This window comes from Triticum aestivum, chromosome 6A, assembly GCF_018294505.1.
Source record: "Triticum aestivum cultivar Chinese Spring chromosome 6A, IWGSC CS RefSeq v2.1, whole genome shotgun sequence".
Taxonomy (NCBI): Eukaryota; Viridiplantae; Streptophyta; class Magnoliopsida; order Poales; family Poaceae; genus Triticum; species Triticum aestivum.
In genome coordinates this window covers 546,746,430-546,756,870 of record NC_057809.1, presented here as the reverse complement: position 1 = coordinate 546,756,870, position 10,441 = coordinate 546,746,430, and positions in this window count along the sequence as shown.

Genomic DNA, 10,441 nt, shown 5'->3' with positions numbered 1-10,441 from the left:
ATAAGCGGCTTCGGCGCGGCATTTTCAGTAAGTGCTTGAACGAATCCTTTTAAAGGAGTTCGGTGAAGAAGCCGACTAACAGCTTTATGTCTGTAGGTATGCTGATGGGTTGTCCCATGGAGGAAATGCCCGGGTCTGCGGGTGATCTTCTATCCGAGCTCTCACATCTGCACGAACAAGTTCGGCGGGTGATGCAAGGTGTTGCCCAGGCCTTGTGGCTGTCCGTCTCCCTACCAGAGGGCGTTGCAGAGCTTGTGGAGAAGCTCAAGGGAGCACGGTGGCACTTCCGATTATGGAAGATACCAGCCTGCCGACAGGGTGCCAGAGAAGCCTGGGCCATGGTGAAGACGCGGTACACCAAGGCAGACCCAAATCACATGGCTGAGGTTGGACCTGTGGGGCCCGACAGAAAAGAGATCCCTGTTAGCTTAGTTTATGGGCAAGTAGAATTAGCCGCAAAGTATTCCCAACAGGATTGTAAGCTAGACCGCCTGTTGGATGGTATAGAAGAGGAATTTAGTCAGTCTGCATGACTATGTAATGAAAGTGACATGTATAATGCCTTCTAGCCGGATTGTAGATCATTTGTCTTGGCGGACCTTTTCGCTTCAACCTCGGGACCCGATAGTCCGGAGTGTATCCGAATACCCACTCAGTTATATAAGAACCGGGGTATGCGTGGAGACCAGGCGTAGGGGTCATTAGTGCTTGAACATACAAGTGCCCAACTAGTTATGTTATATTACATGGGTAGTAAGAAACATCTTCCACGGAGAATAGTTCCGTTAAGGGTTCCTTTCCCTGGGTAAGTATGCCCTAAAGTGCATGTCCGGACTGCGATATGAAACGCAGGAAAAACATCTAGGGGCAGATATGGACAATAAATAAAAATCATCTTTTGTTCACCGACCGAATATTCCCTTTAAGAACGCTAGCTTTCGGCTTCACCTAGTCTGAGGTACACATCCGGCTGAACCGGCAGTAACAATCGCAGAGGTGCTCCCCTTATGCCCTAGCTGAATTAACGGGAACGTAGGGCACAAATACATGAGCCAGGTAACCCAGCTTGGCCAAAACTTAAGTCATATTGATGCATATAATGGCGAAAAAAGGTACATGCGGAAGCATGACACATGTGCGGGGCCTGAGGCCCAGATAAATAATTAAGCTTCTGTGAAAGAAGCCCCCAGGTATGATGAGCGCGGCTAGCGCATCTATAATGTGCAAGCGAGGCACAAGTTGGCCCTTGAAGGCCTAGAGAAAGAATAAAATAAAGGAAGAAAGAAAAACAAGACAAATAATGTATATGTAAAAAATGGACAAAGGGAGGGGACGAACATAGAGTCCGGGCTAGGCGTAGAATATTTGGAGCATGGCCGCGTTCCATGGGTTCGGCTCGAGTCGACTAGTCGATGCATCCCGCAGTCGGTACGCTCCACAAGTCAGAACTTGGTCAACAATGAAGGGACCTTCCCATTTGGGCTCGAGCTTGTTCTATTTCTTATCCGGCAGGCATAGAACTAGTTCGCCAACGTTATAAGTTTTGGCCCGTACTTCTCTGCTTTGGTATCTGCGAGCCTATTGCTGATAAAATGCGGAACAGGCTTTGGCTACATCGCGCTCCTCCTCCAGGGTGTCCAGACTATCCTATCAATCGACCTCGGCTTCTTTTTCTTCGTACATGCGCACTCGAGGTGACTCATGAATTATGTCACAGGGCAAGACTGCCTCTGCGTCGTGTACCATAAAGAACAGTGTATATCCGGTACTACAATTCGACGTGGTCCGCAGCCCCCAGAGTACGGAGTCGAGCTCCTCTACCCAGTGCATGTTAGACTCCGTTAAGGAATGCACTAATCTGGGTTTAATGCCGCTCATTATAAGACCGTTTGCTCGCTCGACTTGGCCGTTGGTTTGTGGGTGATAGACTGAAGCACAATCGAGCTTGATGCCCATTTTGCTGCACTAGAGTTTGACCCCATCGGCTGTGAAGTTTGTGCCGTTGTCAGTGATGATGCTATGGGGGACGCCATAACTGTGTACGACCCCAGATATGAAGTCTATCACTGGTCCGAATTCGGCTGTTTTAATAGGTTTGGCGTCTATCCATTTGGTGAATTTATCCACCATGAACAGTAAGTATTTTTTTTCTTGTGGGTTCCCCCTTTAAGGGGTCCAACCATGTCAAGCCCCCAGACCATGAAGGGCCACGTAATGGGGATTGTTTAGAGGGCAGTAGGTGGCATGTGGCTTTGATTTGCAAAGAGCTGGCAACCAGCGCAACGTTGGACCAAGTCCTGTGCATCTGCCCGGGCCGTTGGCCAATAGAATCCTGTACTGAAGGCCTTGCTTACAAGAGCCCGGGCTGCGGCGTGGTGACCGCCCAGTCCGGCGTGGATTTCTACCAAAAGGTTCCGCCCCTCCTCTTCGGAGATGCACCTTTGAAGGACTCCGGTAGTGCTTTTTTTATACAATTCTCCCTCGTGGACCTTGTAGGCCTTAGATCGCCGCACTATGCAGCGTGCCTCATTTTGGTCCTGCGAAAGTTCCTGCCTAGTTAGGTAGGCCAGGAATGGTTCTGTCCATGGGGCTATGATGGCCATTATTACGTGGGCTAAAGGTGTTATTTCGGTGGCGGAGCCTCCGATTGTGTCAGTGTGTTCGATATCGGGCATTTTGGCCGGGTCCAGACTATTGTTACCGGTGTCCCCTTCCCATACTACGAATGGCTTGAACAGCCTTTCTAGAAAGATGTTGGGGGACCGCATCGCGTTTTGTGCCGATGCTGGTGAGGATATCCGCTGCCTGATTGTTTTCCCAAGTCACATGGTGAAATTCGAGCCCCTCGAACCGAGCTGACATTTTTAGGACGGTGTTTCGGTAGGCCGCCATTTTCGGATCCTTGGCGTCAAAGTCTCCATTTATTTGGGATATTGCAAGGTTTGAATCCCCACGCACCTCCAGGCATTGAATGCCCATGGAGACTACCATCCTAAGACCATGCAACAGAGCTTCGTATTCGGCTGCGTTGTTGGAGTCTGTGTACAATATTTGCAGTACGTACTGAACGGTATCTCCGGTTGGGGACGTTAGGACGACGCCAACCCCTAGACCAGCCAGCATTTTAGAACCGTCGAAGTGCATGATCCAATTGGAGTATGCACCGTACTCTTTAGGGAGTTCGGCCTCCGTCCATTCGGCGACAAAGTCGGCCAATACTTGCGACTTAATAGCTCGTCGAGGTTTGTATGTTATGTCGAACGGGAGGAGCTCAATGGCCCATTTAGCAATCCGGCCCGTAGCGTCATGGTTGTTTATAATATCATGAAGTGGCACTTCCGAGGCTACTGTAACCGAACACTCTTGAAAGTAGTGTCACAGCTTCCGGGATGCCATGAATACCACATAGGCTATCTTTTGATAATGTGGGTACCGTGATTTGCATGGAGTCAGGACAGTGGATACATAGTATACCGGCTTTTGAAGAGGGAATTTATGTCCGTCAGCTTCTCGTTCGACGACGTGCACTATGCTTACAACTTGATGAGTTGCCACAATGTACAACAGCATTGGTTCGCTGATGTTTGGCACGGCTAGGATTGGGTTGGTTGCCAAAATGGCCTTTATTTCTTCCAATCCGGTTGTGGAAGCTTTCGTCCACTCAAAGTGTTCGGTGAGCCGAAGGAGGCGATAAAGGGGTAAAGCCTTTTCTCCTAAGCGGGAGATAAAGCGGCTTAGAGCCGCCACGCATCCTGTTAACTTCCGGATTTGTTTGAGCTCTGTTGGGGTAGCCAACTGTGAGAAAGCTCAGTTTTTGGCCGGATTAGCTTCAATACCTCTACTGGAGACAATGAAACCCAGGAGCTTTCCGGCTGGTACGCCCAAAACGCATTTTCCCGGATTGAGCTTGATGTCGTATGTTCGGAGGTTGTCGAACGTGAGCCTCAAGTCGTCTATCAAAGAGTCGACATGTTTGGTTTTGACGACCACATCGTCTACATATGCCTCTACTGTTTTGCCGATTTGTTTCTCCAGACATATCTGAATCATGCGCTGATATGTTGCGCCGGCGTTTTTGAGCCCAAAAGGCATTGTGTTGAAACAAAAGGGACCGTATGGTGTGATGAATGCTGTTGAGGCTTGGTCGGACTCCGCCAACTTGATTTGGTGGTAACCAGATTATGCGTCGAGGAAACACAAGGACTCGTGTCCTGCGGTAGCATTGATAATTTGATCGATGTGGGGGAGGGGGAATGGGTCCTTTGGGCAAGCTTTATTGAGGTCCTTGAAATCGACACAAAGGCGCCAAGATTTATCCTTCTTTGGTACCATCACCAGGTTTGCTAGCCAGTCCGGGTGTTTTATTTCTCTAATGAATCTGGCCTCCAATAACTTGGCTAGTTCCTCTCCCATGGCCTGTCTCTTAGGTTCGGAGAAACGCCGAAGAGCTTGCTTGACTGGCTTGAATCCCTTTAGTATATTGAGGCTATGCTCGGCCAGCCTGCGTGGGATTCCAGGCATGTCTGAGGGGTGCCAAACGAATATGTCCCAATTCTCACGCAGGAGTGCGGCATCCATGGCGGCGTTTAACTGTGCCCCGATGGAGGCTGTTTTTGTAGGATCCATTGGGTGGACTTGGAATTTGACTATTTCATCTGCTGGTTTAAAAGAGGTGGACTTGGGTCTCTTATCGAGTATCACGTCGTCCCTGTCCACTGTGGAGCGTAGCGTGGCTAATTCCTCGGCCGAGAGGGCTTCGGATAATGCCTCGAGGGCCAATGCGACTGTTTTGTTTTCGGCACGGAGTGCTGTGTCCGGATCACTGGCGAGGGTGATGATTCCGTTGGGCCCGGGCATTTTGAGCTTCATGTACCCATAATGGGGTACGGCTTGGAAGATCGTGAACGCCTCACGTCCTAAAAGGGCGTGGTATCCACTACTGAACGGGGCCACTTGAAATGTAATTTCTTCGGACCTATAATTCTCTGGCGTACCGAATACCACATCTAGTGTGATTTTCCCAGTGCATTGTGCCTCCTGACTGGGTATGATTCCCCTGAAGGTTATGCTACTTTGCTCAATGCGGTTCCAGTCTATTTCCATTTTTTGAAGAGTTTCCTCATAGATGAGGTTTAATCCGCTGCCGCCATCCATGAGTACTTTGGTGAGTCGAAATTCGTCCACAATTGGACTGAGGACCAGTGTGGCTGGTGCTCGGGCTGTTCGGAATTTAGGTTCATCACTGGCATTGAAGATAATAGCCGTGTCACTATATGGATTTATTGCTACTACGTGGCAGATTTCGGCCATGCTGCGGAGTGTTCGCTTGCGCCTATTATTTGACACAAAGGTCTCGAAGACTATTAACACCATATTGTTATCCACGGGATGGTGCTCTGTGGCGTTTGGGATAAGAAGATCCTCACCACTTTTGGCCACCTACCGGAGTATCCAATATGCTCTAAGGATGTGCGTTGGTACTGTATCGGCTGTACTATGAATTTTGCAGGGTCCGTTAAGCCATCCCTCCAGTACGGTTTCATGCCCTGTAGAGGGTTTTTGTTTCTTTGCAACTAGCTCGGGTATCTTACGATAGTGCACCCTTTTACTTCGGACTGGGTGTGTATTCAGAACCGGATTATCCCAAAATTTTGTTTCGGTTTTCCAGGCAGTTTCCATCGCACAGTACTTTCGTACTATGGACGCCAAGTCAGCAAAGCGTGATATGTCACGGCGACTTAAGGCATTAAGGATTCCCTTGTCCGTGCAATTATTGCAGAAAAGTGATATTGATCTTCCTCGCGACAGTCCTTAACCTTGTTCATCACAAGGAGGAATCTGGCCCAATAATGATGTACAGTTTCATGGGGCTCTTGGCTGATGTGGGAAAGATCGTTTATGTCTAGGTGGGTGGGTGGATTTGAGTCCGAACCCCTACCCGATCTGAGACCCAGGGGCCGAGGAGTTTCCAATCTTGGAAGTTTGGGTTCTAGAGTGTTACCCAATAAGTCTGGCCCACTGCCTGATTCTAGGTTCAGGGCTTGGGTGATGTCCTCCCATAAGCGGGTATCCGGCTCGGAGAGCTCAGGAATCCGGACATAGTTAGTCCTCAAAATAGAGGAAGAGTTGCCGCATTGTTCCTCCACCATCGCAACATGACGGGTGACCGATGGAGAGTTAATCTCCATTTGATCAGGTTTAAGCCCAATCCGATCATAGTCCGTAGTGACTCCCAAGGCGGCGATGCGATCCAAGAGTTCGTTTAGGGAAGAGATCTCCATTTGATCCATCTGCTCGGCGACTTCCAAGCCGACGTGGAGGCTGTTTTTGATGACCCGAGAAGTCATCATCGGTGATGCGGCCGAACAGGCAGTCACGATGAAACTGCCTAGCCAGAGAGTTTGGCCGACAACCAAAGCTCCCCGGCGGTAATGTTGCTTTTAACAACGAGACGAGGCATCCTTACTTACGGCGACGTCACAGAGGAACTCTCAATGAAAGCACCAATGTCGGTGTCGGTGTCAAAACCGGCGGATCTTGGGTAGGGGGTCCCGAACTGTGCGTCTAGGTGGATGGTAACAGGAGGCAGGGGACATGAAGTTTTACCCAGGTTCGGGCCCTCTTGATGGAGGTAAAACCCTACGTCCTGCTTGATTAATATTGATGATATGGGTAGTACAAGAGTAGATCTACCACGAGATCAGAGAGGTTAAACCCTAGAAGCTAGCCTATGGTATGATTGTCTGTTGTCCTACGGACTAAAACCCCCCGGTTTATATAGACACCGGAGAGGGCTAGGATTACACAAGGTCGGTTACAAAGGAGGAGATATACATATCCATATTGCCTAGCTTGCCTTCCACGCCAAGTAGAGTCCCATCCGGACACGAGACGAAGTCTTCAATCTTGTATCTTCATAGTCTAACAGTCCGGCCAAAAGATATAGTCCGGCTGTCCGGAGACCCCCTAATCCAGGACTCCCTCAGTAGCCCCTGAACCAAGCTTCAATGACGATGAGTCCGGCGTGCAGTATTGTCTTCGGCATTGCAAGGCGGGTTCCTCCTCCAAATACATCACGGAAGAATTTGAATACAAGGATAGTGTCCGACCCTGCAAAATAAGTTCCACATACCACCGCACAGAGAATAATATTTTCGCAAATCTAATTTGCTGACTTGTATTGGCAACACGACATTATGTCATGGCCCGGCGATTATTCGAACCGTTTCCTTTAACTAGCCCCGCACATAACGCGAGGCAGTTTTTTGACACATCTCGTCAAAGCAGAGATCGTTTCCCCTTATCACGGGATTCTCATCAATACGGGTGTGGGTAACCCAACCGCGCCATCGATTACGGCGCTTGGGGGATAAGCGAGTTTTACCAGGCTAGTGGGGACACATAGTTTCGTCCGCCCATATAAAGGGATAAGGATTTACCTTTTCATCCACGCCTTCTTCCTCCTTTGCTCATCCATTTTCGCACACTCGAGCTCCAGTGCCCAAGTCCGCATTTCCCACCTCAACCCTCTCCAACCATGTCCGGAGCGGGAGGCAGGTGGATGGTCTCCTCCATCACAGAGGGACACATCAAGAAGCTGAGGAGAGCCGGATACCTGCCCGACGACATCGCGCACCGGCTCCCAGAAGAGGGGCAGCTCATCCCCACCCCCAGGCCCCATGAGAGGGTAGTGTTCCTTACCCATTTCCTCTGTGGACTGGGATTCCCTCTCCACCCATTCGTCCGGGGGCTCATGTTCTACTACGGCCTGGATTTCCACGATCTGGCCCCGAACTTCATCCTCAACATCTCGCCGTTTATCGTCATGTGCGAGGCCTTCCTCCGCATCAAGCCCCACTTCGGCTTATGGCTGAAGACCTTCAATGTCAAGCCGAAGGTAGTGAGCGGCCGCCAGGCGGAGTGCGGAGGCGCCATGGCGGGCAAGATGCCCAACGTCACATGGCTCGAGGGCTCCTTCGTGGAGACCATAAAGGGGTGGCAATCGGGGTGGTTCTACATCATCGAGCCACGTGACCCTAAATGGGCAGCGTCCCCTGAATTCCGATCTGGCATCCCCACACGGCTCACCTCCTGGCAAGAGAAGGGCCGGTCCTGGGGTAGTTCAGGAGAGCTGACCGGACTCCAAACATGTATTCAAAACATGGTGAACAAGAAGCTCAAACTTGTCAATGTAATCCAGGTTATGCTCATCCGTCGGATCCTCCCGTGCCAACAACGGGCTTTCAACTTGTGGGAGTTCGACCCGGCCCAGCACCGAACTCTGAACAGGCTCTTCGACACAACTCACGAAGATGCCTGGAAGGTGCTATTCAAGAGCGCTGAGGTTCCCCCTCCCACTACCGAGGACCGCGGATTCTGCGCGAAGCGCCAAGCCAGCGCGGTAAGCTGTTTTACCTCTCACAGGATACTTGTTTTCCATAGTTTGATTCTATGCGGGATCTAAGCTCCTATACCTTTGACAGGACTGGTAGGAGATGGCCGGACAGATCGACTATCCAGCTCCTTTGCCCGAAGGCCCAGCAGACGCTCTCCTGGCGAAGATGCTGACTCTGGCTCCTTATACGGTGCCGGAGAAGACCAAGAAGGCCAAGGGAACCTGAAAGAGCTCCCGACGCTAGGCGTCATCAGACTCACCGTCTGATGACTCTACGGCACACTCCTCTCCCAAAGACGAGGAGGCAGAAGAAGATGCTCCCCCTCTAGACGGGGGAGACAAGAAGAGGAAGGCCGCCCCAACTGGGGAGGCCGAAGGGTCCAAGAAGGGAAGGACTCTCCTTCCGGATAGTTCTATCACCGCCGCCGACAGCGAAGACGAGTGGCTGCCGTATTCGGATACTAGAGTGACTCATAGCATTCCTCTGTTGCACTGCTTCCCCTAACGCCGAATATGATTATGCAGGCCGCCATGAGCCCGTATCGATGTATCGTCGGACGGATCCCTGGGCTCATCGGATATGGATAGCGATCCACTTCCGACTACCACCTCCCATTACCCTGCGGACGACACCGAGGTATTGTCTCACGAGGCACCGGGTCGAGGGGAGACAGTTCCGGAGGCGCCTCAAGGCGACCTTCCGGACTCCGGGAGCAGAGGGGACAGGGCCCCTGAGGGCTCCGAGTTTGGCCCTCAGCCGCACACCGTGCCGGAACCTCCAGTGGTTCCGGACTCGGGCAGGCGACCTTCTTCCAAGAGGGGCAAGACGCCTGTATCGGTGACCTCTACCCATCCAGAGGTGCCGGGCAATCTGCTGGAAGCGCTTCGTAGCGCTTATATTGACGAGGAGCATCGTACTATTATGAGTGCGGTGGTCCAGAAGGTTCAGTCCGCCAAGAGCGGACTGACTGAAGCCTGTGCCAGCCTTCGAACAGGTTTTGAGGTAAGTGTTTAAAATATAGGAAAAATATTACCGCATAGATAATAGCCCCTGATGCTCTATTCGGTGTTCACAAAGAAAAGCTGAACAGAGGATCAAACAATATCGCAGGAGTCTAATATAAGTATGTCAATATGCATATGCAGGCTTCGCTGCTGGCATCTGCCGCACTGACTCGGAGGTTGCCGTACTGAAGCAGGACCTTAAAGGGTCCCAGGACGAGCTCGGCCTTGCCAAGAGGCAGCTCGAGGAGAACAAAGGTAAGTAATACCTAGTTTATGGATATGTATAAAAAGAATGCGATTGCAAAATGACAGGATCATCATGAATTTGCCAGGGACCACGACCCAAGTGGCGACCCTAAGGCAAGCGCTGTCCGAGGATGAAGATAAAGGGGCCAAGGAGCGCACCGAGTGGATAAGGCAAGAGGCTCGGGTGGGCGAGGTGCAGCAAGAGCTCCAGGCTCTCGTGACGAAGCACGAGGCGTTGGAGCTTGACTCGAAGACGCGAGAGTCTGAGCTTGCCGCGGCCCTTGAGAGCGCAAAAAGTGCCAAGGCCGAAGCCCAAAAGGCCCTCCAGGAGATTGACGCGATGAAGAAAATAGCAGCGGGTAAGGCATTCTATATGCAAAGCAAGCATGTGAAAGTAAATTACCTATTACTTATCCGAATCCAGAGCTCTCTAGGAGCATTCGCATATTTGCCCTGCAGCGTGTCGGATGCCGCACAGTTTTACCAGGCCGAGGAGGGAAGCTCAACGGAGAAGCTATTCTGGTCTCAGTATACTGGGACCAAACGCCCTGTGCCTATGAGCGACCAGCTGAAGCAGCTAGTCGAGCTACACAAAGCGGCCGAACAGGCCATGAAGGGCTTTATAGTCCAACTGTGGCCTGGTGACGCCCTTCCAAACAGCTACTTTGGCCTGGTGAGGCGGCTTGTGGACGCCTGCCTACGGCTGGAGGTCGTCAAGCGGTCTGTCTGCATCGAAGGTGCACGCCGGGCTTTCGCCTGCGTGAAGGTGCAATGGGCCAAGCTAGACACCGTGAA